Source organism: Bombus bifarius, unplaced genomic scaffold, assembly GCF_011952205.1.
Source record: "Bombus bifarius isolate JDL3187 unplaced genomic scaffold, Bbif_JDL3187 scf7180000008190, whole genome shotgun sequence".
NCBI classification, from domain to species: domain Eukaryota; kingdom Metazoa; phylum Arthropoda; class Insecta; order Hymenoptera; family Apidae; genus Bombus; species Bombus bifarius.
Window position 1 is genome coordinate 1,561,379 of NW_022884499.1, and position 19,341 is coordinate 1,580,719.

The following is a 19,341-nucleotide window of genomic DNA, read 5'->3' on the forward strand; positions in this document are numbered from 1 at the left end:
ATGAAATTTATTAGTATAGTTCGGATTTATTATAACGGCATAGGCATTCTGTAGGTACTTTTCTTACCTCATGAAGTACTCAAAAGTCGGTGTTTTCGTGCTTCGTAATTAATTGGACGAACGGTTCAATGAGCAATTGAACTAGACGGTTTGTTGGAAATTCTTCTTGACTATAACTTCCCGGTATACTTCACAGAGCAACCGAACCGTAAGAACGATTAACTTGCTAATAATGAAGTAAAATATTTGAATTCCTATTGAAAGGAATTATGATAAGAACTAATTTATTTCCTGATAAAACATTCATTAAAACTGAGTTTTTTTTTAATTAAGAAGATTTAAGCATACCTTTAATGTGAGGTTTTAAGGCAAAGATCGTAGTCTCTAGTGAACGAATGAATTTGCTAGATAAATAATTATTTATTAAATATATTTAATAATATACTAAAGAAAACTTTAATTATTCGTTAAATTAAATTTTTCACCACATTTCGCTAAAAATTAACAAACAAGTATTGCGTCCCATATAACTCATAGCTAGTAAAAACTGGTAACATATACACATAAATATGATCGATGTGAAAAGATAACAAAAAAAGAATTATCTTCTTAAACGAGATTCAAAGAGAAAAAGTTCTACAGAACGACAAGTTTCGTATCCAACAGGTGGCTACATTGTAAACACATATCCCTCTCTCATTCCCTCTTGCGACGAGGTTTAATGCGAGCATGCGAGTTGCGTGAGGTGAACGAGAAAAAAATCGATCGCGGCCCACCGGAAACGAAACTAATCCGGCATCCGCCCTTCATTAAAATGCATGCACCGTGGCAAGCAACTTTAAAGAGGGTAATCGGGCATTTCGTTCAATTCTATTCGCAGTCTTTTGATGCAAAATCGAGGAATCGATTCGTTCCACTCTCGATTCGTTTCGTTATGACGTACGTTCGTTAAAATGCCAGTTACGTATTTCGAATTTCTCGTACCTTCGTCAGCTAACGAATTTGGGAAAAATGTTCTGGATTCCAGCGATTGAGCATAATAGATTGTAATAATTTCGTGGGGAAAAAGAGGAAAGAAATCTGGGTCATTTTATTCGAGGTTATTATATTGAAATCGAAGTTATTCGATGAAGATACTGATAGAGGCAATAAAAATCTTTTTAATTAAAGTTGCATTTGAATCTACTTTGAAGTAAGACCAATATAATTTAGTATCGCTGCTCAGTTCGCAACTACATTTTGGAATTTTTTATATATTTCTTTGGTACAATATTTTTTTATTTATTTATTTTCTTTTTACTTCGTTTATCTTCCATTGTAAAATTTTCGTATATTTCGTACCTTTTTATTCTAAAGATTATTTATTGTTATCTTAATTTATCAGCCAGTTCATACGTCAACCAAAAAAAGACAAATCAGTTTTCATATATTTTATTCTTTATATTTTTTTCCTTTTTTTTACATAACTAACAATACATATTTTTGAGAACATACGAGGTTATAAAAAATATTAAGAATTATTAAGTCTAACAATAATATATTGGAAAATACTAATAATACTAATAAATAGTTTCGAATATACTTTATTACAAATCTCTTAAATGCCGATCATAGTTTCCCAATTTTTACGACTCTTCAAATTTATTATCTTTTAGATACATCCGAGCACCAGCAAATAGTATTTCGAGCAAAAGTATCACATCGAGTAAAACCGGACGAAACGAAAGTGTACTCGACAAGAGTAAATACGCAGCCTTTGTGGCAGCTCTTTGAATTACGAACGCGTTTTCCACCACTTATCTCGGAAACATAGCAAGATAATCTCGAAAACTGCATTCTACCTGTGCTTAACCACTCAAGACTTTTAAAACTAAATCCCGCCATAATATTATGACCTGTTAAGTCGTCGCAGTGAATGAAAACGCGGAAATCCTGGCGTTTTAGTGCTTCCACAAGACCATCAAAAGAGTAACCTAAATTTTTGGATGCTACCTAAGGGGAGAATAGAATGTATCCACTTTAAACATTCTTTTGCGCAACTCCCACGAAAAGTATTTTAAAAACAACCTTTCAGAATTCCACCTGCGCAACTCTTTAACACACGAGGAATTTGCAGTTTTATTTCTGTCCTTTTATGCCCTTACCGCAATTCTACGAAATTGGAATTTCAATCGAAAGTTTGTGCACGGAATATTATTTTCGCAAAACTGTACAACACTGTTAATGTTATTATTAACTTTAGAAATACCAGTGTAATATCATGTTTACATATTTAATTTTAATATGCTAGGAAGTGTAACTTATCATATCAATTTATAATTAATTTATATAAATAATTTATAATAAATTATAAATAATTTATAAATAACATGTTATCTATAATTATCTAACTTCATACAATAACAATTCTCCTAATTGTTCTTTTGCAAAATTGTGATATCTTCTTTCAAATTCCTCATTACGTTGAATCTCTTACCCCACATAGCACTTCGGTCACATAGTGACCGTGATAACTAAAAATTTGTTCGTATCAAGACTAGAGAATAGGATGGACAAAACAATAATTTTCACTTATCTTGTTCTATTTCGACCGGTAACCATTATTTTCGAATTTATTAGTCTCTATCATTTCTACGTTAAAATCACATGTAATTTTTTATTTTATATTGAAACTTCAAGAAAATATATGCAAAATCAGAAATAACATTAATTATAAAACGATTACAACAATATTATTCATAGACCATGATATACTAATCTTTCCCCTTCTCGTCGAAGCATCCAAACCACGCTTGACAAAAATTGACAAGTGTTGACAAAAGTTCCAGAGCACTCGGTTCGTGTCACAAAACCCTTCTCCCATAGATTTATGTAAAACGAACGTGTCGCTACCGCCTGGTGCGAAAGCTAAAAACATTTAAAATTACTAGTCCGGCCGTGAGAAGACAAGCTGGCCCGTGATAGATGGAAATTAATGCCGCGAATTAGCATTTTAATTCGGTATCGCGACCATAATAGCGAAGCCCGTTTTTCCGGAGCAGAGGCCGCGCGGGACGAAGGCGGCTAGCAGTCCTTTAACAACGTAAATATTTTACCGAAACGAGAAACGGAGCTGATGGCTGTCCTTTCCGCGTTTTTTACCGGCCACCGGAAACGCTGTTGTCGGTTCCTCGAGAGGACTTCGCTAGGAGGATTAAGAGCTTTCACAGAATCAAAGCATTTGAGAAAGATTCACGATCCTCGCACTTTGCGTTTTTGGATGTGACAATTCGAAAGATTTATGAATCGAAAATATTTAAATTTAACCTTGAGTATCTACTTTGATGTTAGTGTTTGTCGTTACATAGTTAATTTTAGATGCTGAATAAGCTCATGATAAACCTCATTGTGGAATAAAAGTTTGAGTGGTAAACATGAATTCGATTAGCGCGATGAAAAACTGGGTTTTGTAAGTTTAATGCGTTATATTACGGTCAGGTAATTTTTATCCATTTTGTATAACTCAGAATGGAGAAGTGACTTAAAAAAGATAGATGAATATTGATTTCAGTTCTATACATAATTTTCTTCTTTTTTTTATTGTAATTAATTTACAAAATATCTCGCTCTCAAAAAGCCTATGGTATAGAGCAAAAAATTTATAGGATGATTATGGTAAGTTTGAAAATTTGTAAATCGGCAAGAAAAATTCTCGATGCTCTTAGATCGGTAAGAGAAGTCCCTGGAATTTATAAATTAACGAATTAACTTTCTACGAACCTTCCGAATTTAAGCAGTTAATCATTCACAAATATCAAGGGAACAGATTTCTCAACTGCAGAAATTGCATTTATTTGATAGTACGAATTAACAAATGATATTCTGGAAAGCTGGAGGTCGACGAAGGAAGTTTCTCAAATTCAAAAAGTAAAAAAGGAAAAATTTTTCAATATAGCAAGTACATGAACGAAATTTGAAAATCGACGGAAGTAATTTACGATTCAGTACGAAAATCTTCATATTTCGAAGTCGATGTCGAACTCCAATCATGTCGACCAGTGGAATTGGAAAATCGACGAAGAAACATTTTCGAACGTTACTAGCTCGAGCCACATGGACATGAAATTGTACAGATTCTGTTTCCTTTTTCGTGCTTACATAACTTTCTCTAGCTTTGGCTTGGTCCAGGAAGGAGGCATCCTCGTAAAATTTGATGGTCAGTCTGGAAGACGACGTAACCCGATACGATGTACCCGGAAGGAACACTCGGACCGTGAAGCAAGGAAGTTCATTCGCAGTTATTGTCGGCGTCTGTTGGACATACTTCGTCCTCTTGTCTTTCCTCTTGCTCCTTACCTCTTATATTTAGATTTATTTTAACGATATTTGGACCGCTCTCCTGCCCTCTCAGACACACGCCACTATATTGTATGAAGGAAACTCGTGATATTTACGTCTGCTGTTATATGAATCTGCGAGATTTTAAAGCTTCGGATGGCCGACAGGTGTTTTCTTTGCCATTTTTACGTACTTTTATATTTTAACTAAAATTTTTCTGAAAACTATATATTTTCTTTAGCGATACACAAGAGTTTGATTCCAGTTACTTAATTTTACAGTACTTCATATTAGGTAAAACGTACACATGTATAAAATATAAAATAAAAATGAAAACTAAAATTAAACAACGTAAATCTAAACCAAACTCTTCTCATTATCTACGATCTAATCCTACTAATTAAGGACTGAAAATCATCTTTCATAATTTCTCAACGCGAGAATTGATTGTGATTTCAACAAATAAATAGAAAAAAAAAGATCTTTCATAATTACATTATTATTCATTATAAAAATTAGGGATGTGCCGACTAGAGTTTTGGCCGATTAACCGACTAGTCGTCTTTGCAAACATTTTCAAACACCGCTACAAAACAATTTGTGATTATACAATATTACGAATCCAAAGAACACATTTTTAACATTGCTTGCCATATTTATTTTATTACATTTCCTTTCTTTGTTTTAGAGAGTTTTTTGTTACGATAAAAATAAGAAATAATAACCAAAGTTCCTAGTTCACTGGTGCTTATTTAGTTTATTTCAATAAATACTAATTATTGTATGTAATTCTTTATGTAATAATAATATTACATACAAATATGTACTTACAGATATAAGTAAGTAAATATACTACTCATTAAAAAACATTAAAATTATACTAATGGCAGTAAAAAAAGAACATTGTATTTTTATTTCTAAGCCGTATCAAGTTATCGCTAATACTAAAAATTTCAGGTCGATCAATCGGCCTTTTTTGCCGACTAAACGTTGACTACAAAGGTGACCACGTATTCAACTAGTCGATCATTAATCGGTGCATCTCTAATAAAAATCACAATAACATTATTAATATCTAACCCCAAGGTTAATTTTCAAACTTGCTAAATAATTTAACTGTATACCTTGATCCCAAGCAAGTTACTTCAAATCAACGTTGCCAAGTGTACACTATTCCCAGTTAGCTACTGTACTATTATCGAATCATCATTAAATACATCCAATCTGCTTGCATTAGCTTTTCGAGGCGTCCTTTAACGCGACCCACTTTTCGAATAGGTTCCCTCGTTGGCAAACGAGCGTCCACCAAGCGTCGCCTGTTGCGATGCTGCATCAGCGATGCGCTCCGTAATTTCTGGTAGGATCGCACGTGTGTACCAGCACTGCAAGAATCACGGAAGCAGGGATGAAGGGTGTTGCAAAGGGAATAACGAAGTTTACAGGAAGATCCGGAGAACCGCCACGACACCGCGGCAGGCAACACATATTTGTAAACTCGGCCATACCTTCGGGGCTTAAATTCGCCTCCTTTTCCTTTCTGACACGTAGTTTAGCGGCTCGACACGGCTTTTGCCACCGGCCAATCTTGTCCGTCGTCGACGGGTTCTACCACGCGGATAATCAAAGAAGGAAAGAGAAAGAGAAATACTGGATGCAGCCAAAGACCGACGACGGGATCAAAGGGAATGGTAAAATTTTTCGGAAACATTTTCTCACGCCAAACGATTGTAAGAGCGCGCGAATTTCCGCGTGCGCCAGATGAGCGACGCTGGCACGGGAAAAAGACGCTATAGGTTAAAAAGTGTTTGAACAGTGCCCGTTTGTACTCAACGGATAAATATTTTCTTGGCAATTGAATTCTGATTAGAGAAGAGAGGGAACAGTGACGCACACGTGAACGAGGAATAGGAGGGTGAATCTGGAGAAATTGGATTTTTTGTGCAATGTTTATGCTTTTTTGCCCCTGAACGTTAAATAGAGTTTAAGGAAATGGGTTACCGAGGATTTTTTTTAGTTCTTCAATTACATTTGCTATTAATTATGCTACATTTTTTTCCATGCAACAACATGAGACATATTCATGCTCTGAATATAATTTTGTAGTAATAGTCTGAATGTGATACAATATCGTGGTATTGAGAAGCTTGATGTAATGAATGTTTAAATGGTAATGGTTTCAAATATTTTGCAGAACTTATGGAAATTTTCAGCCAGAATTAATTTCTATCGAATAATAATTCCTTCTTATTCCTTTAGCTTTGAAAATACGAAAGGACAAATCCCCTTTAGCCCGAGCCTTCAACTTTGTGCTTTTAGGCACACGAGATGTAATAAAAGCTTATGTATATCCATAAAGATTTAGTCTCTTTTCTAAGAAAGAAAAGCTATTTCTTGCATTAAAAAATATTCTGGATATCGTTACAAATCTCAAGTGCAACAAAGTTATCTTCTTAAACAACAATTAGATTCAAATGATCCTAAATATCATCTATCTAGAATCATTAATAAAAAAAAGAAAAAGATATAAAAAATATAACATTTTCCCCCCGAATCGCCTAAAACTTAAAATCAAATTTACAGGGAAAAATCTAATTAACAAGAAGCCTAAACTTACACTCAAATTTCTAAGTTCCTTGACAACAATTTTAAACGCTTATGGTGCGACCAATGGAAACGGAACAAGCGTAATAGTACGCCAAACGAATCTTCAATTCCGTTACGTGCCTCGAAGGCGGTTTTCATCGAACAAACACCTGAAGGTGTACGATGGAGAACAAAATGGCACGGTCCCGGCCAAAGGCGCGCATAGAATAAATATTAATGCAAGTGTACATCTCTTCCGGTTGCTGCTGTTCTTACTCGTCTCTGCGGTAACTTCACGCTCGAGTTCCCATTGTTTCTCTTTTTCCTGCTGTCTCTGCCGGTTACGTGACATTCACACCCTCCGCCAGCGAGCTTTTACTCGCCAACCATCGTAATTTCTCGATTCCTTGACATCTGTCGCCGGAGGGTTAGCCCCGCGGTTCCACGTTGACACATCGACCCCATTTCTCTTATAGATTTCATATGTATATATGTGCGAGCGCGTGTGCGTGTGTGTGTGTGTGTGTTAGCGTGTCTGTAGCTGGTTTGCGGTATTTGTCAAAATTTCTGCCGGAATTCCTTGGTCTCGGAGGAATACGGAAGAGTCCTGATTTGAAAGCTCGAGAGAGATTTTAGAACGATTGGTTTTGTGCAGAGACACGATAGGTTGTTGGTACTGGAAGATGGTTAATCTGGAATGTTTTAAAATTGTAATTTAAAGGAAATTAATTTGTGTATTAAAGTTAACGTAATGGTACTTTGGTCATTTTCATAATCTTTTATCTAAGAACAACTTTTGGGATATATTGTCTGTATTTTCTATTTAATCATTTTATTGAAAAAATTTAATAACGATTATGTAGTACATGTAAGAAGGTTGAGAGTTATTGAGAGTTGTGTTATCTATATTTGACGCCCTGGCACACGCATATGGATTAAGATATTCAACAAGAAAAACAAAACGTAAGCCTAAGGAAACTAAAACCGAAGAAAGCTCTAACACCGGACAGCATAACAAATAATATTAAGAATTATATATTACCTGCATTTAGACTTATATTTAGACTTCTGAAAGTACTTTGTAGATTAAATAGTTTTTGATTTATTTAAGAATTTTCAATATAATCACAATAAGGGACCATTATTTCAATTATAAAAAGATTATTAGAATACGACATAAAAGGATTTGTTTCCACAACAACAGGTTTCTTAATAAGCTTTTTATCTTTTGAATCTCAGTTTTATCTGCTTAATTCTTTCCATACTTAATGTATAAAATATATATATCGATCGAGGTTCTTCCCCATCGGAATTCCCTCATTTTAAAATCTTAACGAAACTTCATTATTCATCATCAAAATTCTTTTAATATATACTATTCGTAAAAACTAAAGGAAGCAAGAATATATAACAAAATAAAAATTGAAGACCAGAGACAAGATAATGTTCGACCACAAAAAGAAAAATTATATTCTTCTTTTTGTTTCTGTACTCTAGTTCAATGTGCTGTAACAAACGAAACTTAAATTGTACAACAATTTTTATGAAACTGTTACTGAGAGGATTTTGGAATTGAACGTGTCACGAGTGGAACGAGCATTTAATCGCGTGAGAAATGCGCTTCTTAGTCGTTTCAGAGACTCAAAATCACCTATTGATTCGCGCAACCTCATCGAAAGCACGTTAAAGACTGATTACGACGCAGCTTACACTGTGCCGATTGTTCGATAAGGAGCGAACTTGTTCGAGATGACTCCTTTAATCTGGGATAACTTATTGCGTTAATGATATCCCCCAAGTGGGTCTTTTCTAGAGATTCAGGATAAAACGTGGAATTATGTCGAGGATAAGATTATTTTCTTCGCTGATGCGAAATCGATGGTGCGTGTACGCTGGGATAAATTTAAGGGTATCCCCCTTTTTCTTTCTTTTAGACAGATTTAAAAATACAGCTTTAAAGAATTTGTATCACAATCTAATTGTTCGTCACATCCAAATGTCTTTTTAGAATGTATGCTATATTGTATAAATTATAAAATGTTTATATAATAGAATTATATAGTCGAATTTGATAGAAATATGTTAAAAGTTGATATATCGAGTTTTTAGACTTTAGTTTTTCTCAATTCAAGTTGAAACTTGTTTATTTTTTCTTATAATTTTTTATTTTCTTTCATTAGTACAAATGTCGATATTATTTCTTTCTAAATTTGGAAAGAAACTTATAAGAGGGCTAAAGTATTTCACTTCTTCATGCGAATTGATCGATTAAATATATTTATTTATACCTACATGATATTTCATATTTATCGAACTTTGAAAATTATTACGTACAACCAAAGGAAACCACATTTGCCAGACCGTATAATTTACAAGTGGTAGCCATTTCGGATATTAGGTTTAGAGAGAAACAATTTGTCGACAGTCTAGATAGTTTAATTGGTTAAAGCGAGAGATTTCACCGCAATTTCCGCTCGAATAAATTCGATCAATCGATTCTATCTCTCCGTATGGTTATAGTCCTTGAATGAATAATTGAAATATTTGTATCTCGTTTGAATGAATGTTACTTTATTTAAATAACTGAACTATGTAGTTCAACTTACTTTTTATAATGTTAACCATTTTCTCCATATGTATTTGACAAAAATTTTATTTTTTAGACAAATGAAACAAAATGTTAGATAAATAAATCTTTCAAGCTCAATTATAAATGTATGCAGGTGCTTCATTTAGGACAGAAACTAAGGAATAGGGTATAGATGATTTATTAGATTATGTTAGCGATTTCTATTAAAAAGGTTTTACTTATTAAAAGCATAGATAAAAATAATATATTTTATAATTGCAATCGCACGTTTAAAGATGTTGATATTTAATTATATGTAATTATTGAAACTGTTATCTCAAATTATTTCAATTTATTTCTGATGTGTATTTCAACTTATGTACTTGGAACACGGCTTCGATAACGAAACCATTAATCGCTCATTTCATTTTAACAAATTTAATAAAAGCGTATTTATCAATAATTTCGAGTATTTTATTGCATTTTATTGCCACAAGAACAGAGCAATCGGAGATTATAAATGATGTTGACGTAACTCCTCCTTCTTTGTCGCTTTTAACTTAGTTGCACTTCAATAAATTCCGAAACTCGGTTCTTGAAGCAAAGACAATTTGCTCGACATCGGATGAGAGTTTAATTGCTTTGCTAGCTATTATTTATTAAAATTTCCCAATCCTTTAAATAGGATCGATCAAAATTTATTTTACGCAAAACAGTGTCTCATCTACTTAAAAATTCCCCATTGTTACTAAAGGAATTTTATTATAGCTTGTGAAGACAAAGCCTAGGAATAAATTAAAATTACTATAACAAAGGATTGAAACAAAGGATTAAAATTAGTTTTTTACCAAATTTTGTCGGAAAATTATGAATATACTTTATAAAAAGAAGCTCCTGTGCAAATTAAAGAAAATATAGGAATTTGTATAAAAACATAAATATACACGGTGTAACGTGTAACGCTGCACATAATACCTAAATGGAGTAATGAAATTTGACTTGGTTTTATTGTAGACGTGCAGATTACAATATAATTTAAATGGATAAAAATTTCGCTGGTATAAATTAAGAAAAATCTACTTTCTGGTTTCTTTTATCCATAAATATTAATTACACTAAACAGAGAATTACCATTTTCAGCTGATATTTTACCAGGGAGAAAAGTAATTAAAGGGAATGAATTTTAAATATACGATAGATAATCAAATTGCAAACATACGAAATAAATTAATAAAAAATTGATTGCATTATACGTAATGCACAAAGATTTCACAAGTTCCTTCAATTTACGTGAATCATTCGAAAATTAAACTTTTCATTTTGTTCGAATTACATCGTTCCCAGTCGTGAACGAACATTCGACACGCACGATGATCGTTGATCGAACTTATGCAAATGCGATGCTGGCTGCATAATGTAATTCCACTTTATGTCGGCGAAACCTGCCTTCTACGTGCTGTGGAAATGAATTTCACACTCGAATACCGTATCTGATTTGGTGCCCCAATTTTTATAAATCGACAAACGATGTGAACGCATGTAAACGTAAAAGTTAAAAAAGCGATTCGACCGACGGATATCATCTTTTGATACTTATTGTATTATCTATTGATCGTTAAATAATTTATTAATAAAATTGATTAGAGTATATGAAGTTTATTTGATCTAGATTTACCTTTTCACTTTCGAAGATATTTTTCTTAGTTACTCCGTGTTAGAATAATTCAAAATGAATAGAAGAAACAAATTGTGGAACATGATTTCTTTTTAAGATCTCGAATGTGTGGTTTTATAAAATATTACCGTACTATCTACTTTTCCAATAACTCATAGAAATTTTATTATCTATTTAAATTTCCTTCGCCGGAAAATTGAAAGGAATTTATTGTAGAAATATTAGCATATTGTCAAATTAAGTAGTTGAGGTGATATGTCATGATAGGTTCGGAAGGAAAACTTAGATGTATTCAACAATAAATGTTTATTCACTGTAATGTCGATGAGTACACTTGACGCAAGACTCGCGGTTATATTCGGTTCGCGGATGTGCGGTTACGAGTTAGAGCTCGGATAGCTATGATTCGAGATGCGCTACGAGTGCGGACGATGATTGCACGAGATGTCGAGAGCTTAGGTAATTATTCGACTCGAACCGTGTAAGTGTAACGACCGTTGTGTGTTGACTCCCTGTAACAGACTGACTTTCCGCCACGATGCTGCTGCGAAGGAAAACTGTGTTGGGATGTGTCTAAGGATGCGAGGACATCGGATTCGTTGAGAAAAGCTTTGATTCGGAGGTGAGGGAAATGTACGTTAATGTTTATTGGCTAATTCGCGTTGGTCGTTGGAAAAGGATGCTAGCTGCCCTTGAGAAGATGTTGCTAGCGGGAAGCGTCGTACGTGAGAGAATGCAGATTTCTCGTGTGTTCCCGTAGTAGGTGGTCGACTTAGAGACTGATAGACAAAGACTGTTTGTCTCTTTGGAGGGCCTTCGCTATAATAAATCCTAAGGTTTATGGCGGGTCCTTAGGCTAGCTTTTTTTTTTCTATATTTTACGTGGAGGAAATCCGCACGGACGCTAGGCCGCTTCTGGGGAAAGCGGCGTGGTAGTGTCGGACTCCAACCGACTAAAACCTCCACGATAACCGTCCCGACTGCGATCGAGAGAGGCCCGGGAACCGCTGTGAGCGTCGCAACGGGGCCTCCCTCACGCGCCTAATACCACCGCTGATGGAGCGGTGTGTGACACCATCGTCACACCGCCTCGTCGCCGGAGCCGCCGTGCCAGGCAGCCCGGTTCCCCTACCGGACCGCTTGGCGGCCCCGAGGCGCTGAGCCACCAAGCCCGAACCCCACGGGGGGCGCCCGGCGCGCTTCGTCAACGCCACACGGAGTCCCAGGCGTTCACCCATCCAAGTACTACCCGTGCCCGGCGCTGCTTAACTTTCGTGATCTGACGGGAACGAGTGCATTCAGCGCGGCCAGGGCGTTGGCTGGTCCTTAGGCTAGCTAGAAAATGTTCGGTACGGATGTATCGACATCTGGCAATCATCTTGTCCGCAGGTATAGGGTCTTTGTGTCGTGCGTCACGCGACATAAACTCAACAGTTTATTGTCAAGTGCCGCTACATAGTCTTAATTCACTTACTATTTCCTGAGATAAAATACAACAGTAGTTTCGATTTAAAAAATGAATGAATAGTCACAACTATAAGATATAACCACAAGATATAATTAGAATTGAATACATTTACGATGATTATCTTAACCATAATAATTTTGTAGTATCTTTATCTCTTATCGAGTAGTTATATGAATGTCAATTAGTATAAGTAATTATCGAGATCGTTTTATACTTTATAAAGTCAATAATAATTACGTATTTCGCATCGAAGTATAACAAACGTTCTTACCTTATACATCTCCCAAGTTAAAACGAAACAAAATTTATCTCTAAATTATTTCTACTATGTAATCTCTTCATCGTGATTTATCTCCTTATTAGATTCAGTTATCGATTTTAATGTATACAGCGACTCATTTCGCTGTTTGACGAATCCTTCCGTGTCAATAAACCTAACATTAACAAATATAATTTTCAACTAATTTACGTGCGTAAATAGATCTACCGCCGCATCTCTAATAATATTTGAACACCTGTGCAACTCGCCTTCGGTTCCAAGATAATTAACTTCTCGCTGCTCGAATTCGTAACCGAGCCTTAATTCCGCAATTATTAATTTCATATCAATTCTGATAATTAACCAAAATCGTGCTTGCTTATCTCTCATCCAACGGACAGTACTAGATTTAATTGAAACCGTGGAATAATTGACACGATCGACAGCAATCAGATAACGTAGAATTTGTCTTCTCTCTTGTAGAAATTAATAATTCACACTCATCGGTGCATTAACCAGCTCGATTAATTAGTCATCGAATTAGGATATTTAACTAATGGGGTGTTATTTAGGGGAGGAACTAAATCCATCTGTCGAGTTCATTGCAAACGTATCTATATGCACAGTGGCATGACCTCCGTGAACATGTATTATGGAAGACCTTTATAAGCAGCTTATGTCAAATAAGTGTATGGGGTAGAAATCGCCGCCTGTCTCTCTGCATTCTTTTTCCTTTATCAATAATAAATTAACTCTAGCGAATATATCATGTTATATAAAGTTGCACATTTTGAGCTTCGTTTAAATAGAATTCCGCTTTTCCTATGGAACTACACCTGGATATGTAATTCATGATTGAAAATTGCAGAGGAAAAAGACGATAAATTAAATCTTCCATTTTTATAGGGGTATGATTTCAAGATTTTATTCAATTCTGATTAAATTATTGCAAAAAAAAAAAACAAAAGAAAGAGAAATACGAGAAATTCATTACCATTGATTTCTTGATTTCGATATTATTTGGTGACTGAAAATGAAATAATTGAAATATGAGACTTTCAAAAGTAGATAACGAATTCATGAATTTGTGTATTGGAATACACTAATGGTATAACTAATGTTATGACAATTAACAATTATGGAACATTTAAGAGTCACTCCACAATCAAATGCAAAGATAGTTTTGGTAATACGGAATTGATTGATAACGTAGTACATTTCAATATAATTTATTACGTCACATAATTATATTTATAATTAGTATAATTTCAATAGGAATATTTAGATGCCACAATTAAATTACATTTCTAAATACACAAGAAGAGAAATAAATTACATTATAGTACAAAGTTTTAAAAGCAGAAAAACACTAGCACATAACAATAGTTTCTGCTTGAACGCGATTTTAATGATTCCTTTTAACGTTAAGAACATAACAATTAAAGTCACGATGTGGGAACTTAGAATCGAATAAAACTCGATCTGCTCGAAGACCAATATATCTGCCTTCAATAAATTCCCGTACATTTTTCATTCGATAGTTAAGACGGTGGTTCGATATCTTTCCACCGATTGAGCACGAAACTACTGAGATTAAGTGGAACCTTTTACTAGCTTTCCCCTGTTTTTTTCGTCGGAAGAAAGTGGGCGAAGTATGGTGACTGACGATAAAGATGAAAAATGCATAGAAGTAGCTGACGAACAATATTAGCTAAAAACCGTAGTTGATGTTGCATTTCGCGTTGCCTTCGATCCAGACAACTGAACGTTTATCGATACGAAGAACACTTCGATGATTGCCTTTAACTCTGACGAAATTCTAAATACTAAATTTTTAAATAAATACTAAATTTTATACATACTAAAAGACATACTAAAATTTTAAATAAATTCAGTTTTCGAAATTCTCTCATTCGTTCGCCAAATTTGTAAATGTTAGGTAAAATTGATATTAATTAAACCTCATTAAATTTTACTAGCTGGGAAGACTTCAATATCGTACATTATTGATTAAATGCATAATTACCAGATTTATAAAATACCATTTTACTTTACCTGCGTTTGTATTTCGGTATCAAAGGGAATACACGTATACGAAATGTGCAATTTGAAAGATGAACGTTGAATGTTTTCGCGAGCAGGCAAAATTATAGGGCAAATACACTTCGTTGGTTAACGGACGCATGTGTTTGAGAAGCAAACATCCCAATAATATTTTTCCTCGCTGCTACGTTCGAATCATAGAGAAAACAGACCTATTTGAATTGAACATGTTCTGTTTGAACGACAAATAATTTGCAGGCAACATGGACTCTTTGATACATTCAGAATGAGTATTCCTGAATATAAAAATATTTTCACAGTTATATTAATTTTAAATAATCGAAAATAACATGAGAACATTTTGAATAAAAGTTACAACAAAGAACAATCAGTTTTAAAAGCTTAATATTATGGACATTTGTAACCACTTATTTTAAATAGTTTCAAATTTTAGCTTATATCATTTCATACCGTTACTATTAATTATGCTTAAATAAAAATGTTCACAACTTAGTTAATTATAAACTTGGGATTTTGATAATAATATCGGAGTATTTTTTGTAAGTTAAAGATAGTTATATAGGAGACCACCAGCATCGAATAAAAGAATACATGAAGTGTGCATTCTTACTGTCCTTGATCTTCTCAATTGTGAAATCATTACTTACATTTTGTATCTCTGAGCTAGCTGATAATATGCATGTGGGTATCGAAATAGTAAGATAAACTAATCACTAATAGAGAGTTTTCCATTAAAAAAATAGGATGGAAGATCTATCCTCACGCTCTATGAATGAACTAGTTATCTTCGATAGATATTTTCACTTTACTTCATGCGGGTATAATTGTCTTTCTCTATTGTATTTGGGGCATTTCAAATTTTACGGGGCACTTATCTTTAATGTATCACTTTTATTTATTGTATACATGGAAACATATGCATTTTTGAAAGCTTCTACTGAACTAAATTTGAATATGTAAGATTATAATTTAATTTACTGTTTACTGCTTGGAAATTTTAGTGAAATTGATATCTGCTATAGTAATTTTAGATTAATTGCTTTGTGAGCCGAGATTTGGAGCGGAACGTTAATATTACAACGCTTTAACATGAAGTGATTGCAATTACAAGGCTAATAAATCTATTTCATTTAATTAAATACTCACCGTATCCTTATTATGACTCTTAATACTGCATACATTGGATTAACATTTTATAATCTTTGCCTCTACAGTATAAAGGAAATAATAAATACATAATACGCGTAATATATTTATTGCGGCAGTATTTGAAATAGCAAATAATAAAAATGGACGATTAACAGATGATGTACGAGCTTAATAAAAAGAATAATTTCCGATCGGCTTCACAGCTCGATCCAATTGTTCTGAATTTTTATTCTACTCTTTATTGGACGCTATCTCTCAACGCCAGGGAATTCAATTCGAGCATTTTTAACTTATGAACACGCTATAAATTTTGTGGAACTGAATAGGGATAACGTTTATCCAATTCACTCTAGGTTATGCTGTTTGATAGTTCCACAACTTCTATATTAAGAGTTAAAATCGACAAAAAGTCAAAAATAAACAAAAATGTACTCATCGTGTTTTCGTCTTGACCGCTCGTGTGAGTGGAAAAGAAAGGAAAGAGTATGATTAAAGGAAGAACAAAAAGAAACGAAAAAAAATGAGAAAGTATAATAGGAAGGAAAATGGGGAAAAAAGAAGAAGAAGAAAAACAAGAAGGAAAAAGAATAAAAGGACAAAATATAAGAAAAGTAGCACATGTAGATGGAAATAATTTATCTATAGAAATATCGCAACGGTATCAGCACAATTCTATTCGTCATTATATTTAGTTAAGAAGTCTAGATAACGATCTTCATTCTATTGGATCGTTACGAATATCCTCTTCTTGAATTGAGTAACAAAAGATATCGGTTCAAATTGATCGCTCTATAATCTCTCCTTTGACGAATGATAAACTCTGCTTAAAGTTCCCTTTATGATCATACATCGCGCTTTCGCATTCATCTAGCCCGGCAATTCGCCATCAACTTCTAATGAGCCCCGGAAACGGACCAAACTGGTAGATTACCAGCAGAACTTCCAATAGATCCACGGCGATTCTAACGACCATTCGTGTCCGCGTCGGAAAGGGTGGCTGGCACTGTAATAAGTTCATGTAATTCCAGTTCATGGAGTCACGATCGTTCCAATTCGATAAGTGCTCGAAGGAGTTCGTTGTTCGAAGACGTAACTAATGAAAGCTGGAAGCTTGGCCTTCCGGACACTTTCCAGTTCGAGTGGACGTAAGAAGTCGAAAGCGGCAAGATGCTGGAAGTAATGTAGCGGTGTATAGGGCAAGAAGAACGGAATCGGGTGTAGGAGGAGAGGGGAGTCAAGCTTGGCAACGATCCAGTTTTGCAACCCATGAAACGTTTTCGCCGTAGCCACGTGCAATTCATAATCGGTAAACTGGTTTTTCTTGTGTATCCCCTCGAGAGGATAATGGATGGACAATGCTACGGTATTCCTTTTTTTAGAAAATGTAAGAAAACAAGATAATGACGATGACGAAGGAGAAATGATATTAAGCTTTGAGAAAATTTAATGAAGAGTGCAAGAGTGTCGGCAAAGAGCGTTTAAAGGATTGTGTTAGAAAAGTAATTCTTGTTTATTACTATATTGAATTGCGGAACATTTCTTCTGAACAACAGGAAGATTCAGCTAAATTCCATAAAAAAATTTGCTTTTTAATATTCATTATCATGCTGCCACTTACAAGAGGCAGTTTTTGTCAATGGAGGCTATCCAATAATTTCCAAAAATCGACGTTAACGCATTTTTAATGAGCGTGTTGCTCCGTTCTCGTAACGGGGAGTCATAACTTACGGATTTTGCTTCACCTCTAGTGTTTCCTGCGTAATTTCGTCTAAGGATTTCTTAATCTTATTTCCGAACTTTTACTCTTTTCTTATTTGTAGCGTAAAAGTTCTCACGAAAGAAATTATTAAAAAAATTTCAGTTTCCCAATATTTATATTGCGAGAGAATTTCGCACTTTAATATTAAAAGTTCTATTTCATCTAAATATGCTTCCTCAATCTGCGGAATATTTGCAGATCAAAATTACAATAATAACCTAGTTTATATACTACAAATTTTTATTTATTGTATTCGAATTAAAGAATCGGTTCAAATGTTCTTCAAATAATTTAATATAAAATGTAATGTTTCAAAAAATTGTATTTCCACTAAAAAAAATCGTGTTATAAAATTAAACAAATCGTTATAACTTTTTTACATTCTCCTAAATACCAGCAGCTCCAAAAAATTGAGAGGGCGTTAGGATGATGTCCGCATCACAAAAGATCTATTTTGTATTCTTACGAAGATGAACTCGGAACTCCATACTCTAGATATGGTTTTCATCTCATTTATACCGGCTGATGGATCTTTACGCGTGTCTCACGCATCATCTAATAAGAAGCGACACGATAAGATCGAGTTTCCCGCCTCCTCTCTCGAAAGAAGATCCTTATTTCAAGGAAGCAACGGGCCGTATCTTGGTTAAGTAAAACTAACGATACCCCGAAAAAAATGGCGAGATAATGGTAATCTGATAATACTAAAATTATTCTTAAAATTGGCATATGATGAAAAATCTTGATGAAAAACGAAAAACTAAGAAAATTCAAGGAAATCAAAATCAAATGTATTTCTAGCGATCATATAAACTGATGCATGGTAGAAACTCTGCATCAAGATTATGACAATTGAAAACCAAAACAAAATATTTTTTTATCGATCACGCAAATTAATATATGATACAAACTTTGACAATATAGGATAAGTAGTTTGCCTCAGAATTAAAAGAACTAGAAAGAACAGATCTCCAAGCGTTTGTATCAATGAAATGCTATAATTTTTAAGAATTTCTTATCGAAATGTCAAATCAAAGAAATATTTTTATCATATTCGTAATGAATTTAAAAATTGTGTACGGGTAAATACATTGGCCAAAACGGGATTTAAAAAAATCTGGCTATATCTGACTCCTAAATCTTGATAACAAATGGCTAAGGGACCAGTTGACCTGGCTCCTTCCATTAATTGCTTGCACGAATATTGCATTCATGGTTGAACGCTATATGCGACCGTACAAACGGCGAATCAACACTGTGGTTAACCACGCTGTGTACAGTTACAACGAACCTATCAGAAGTAGTTAGGAGAACATAGAACCCAGCGATACGTGAGTCTGTTCTAATTACTAATTGTTTAATGTTCAGTACCGATTTTGATGTATTAAACTTTTTTCTTGATATGTGATTGTATTAATGACGTTGGCAAACCTAGAAAGAATGAATGTGTCAACATTGTAAGTGAATATAATTCAATCAACTTGTTGAATACTCAGTC

At 34.1% G+C, this 19,341-nt stretch overlaps 1 pseudogene; it reads right to left on the reverse strand.

Annotated features, from left to right (window-relative positions):
• Positions 1–12,346: 12,346 nt before the first annotated feature.
• Positions 12,347–12,464, reverse strand: LOC117209706 (annotated as a pseudogene).
• Positions 12,465–19,341: the final 6,877 nt, after the last annotated feature.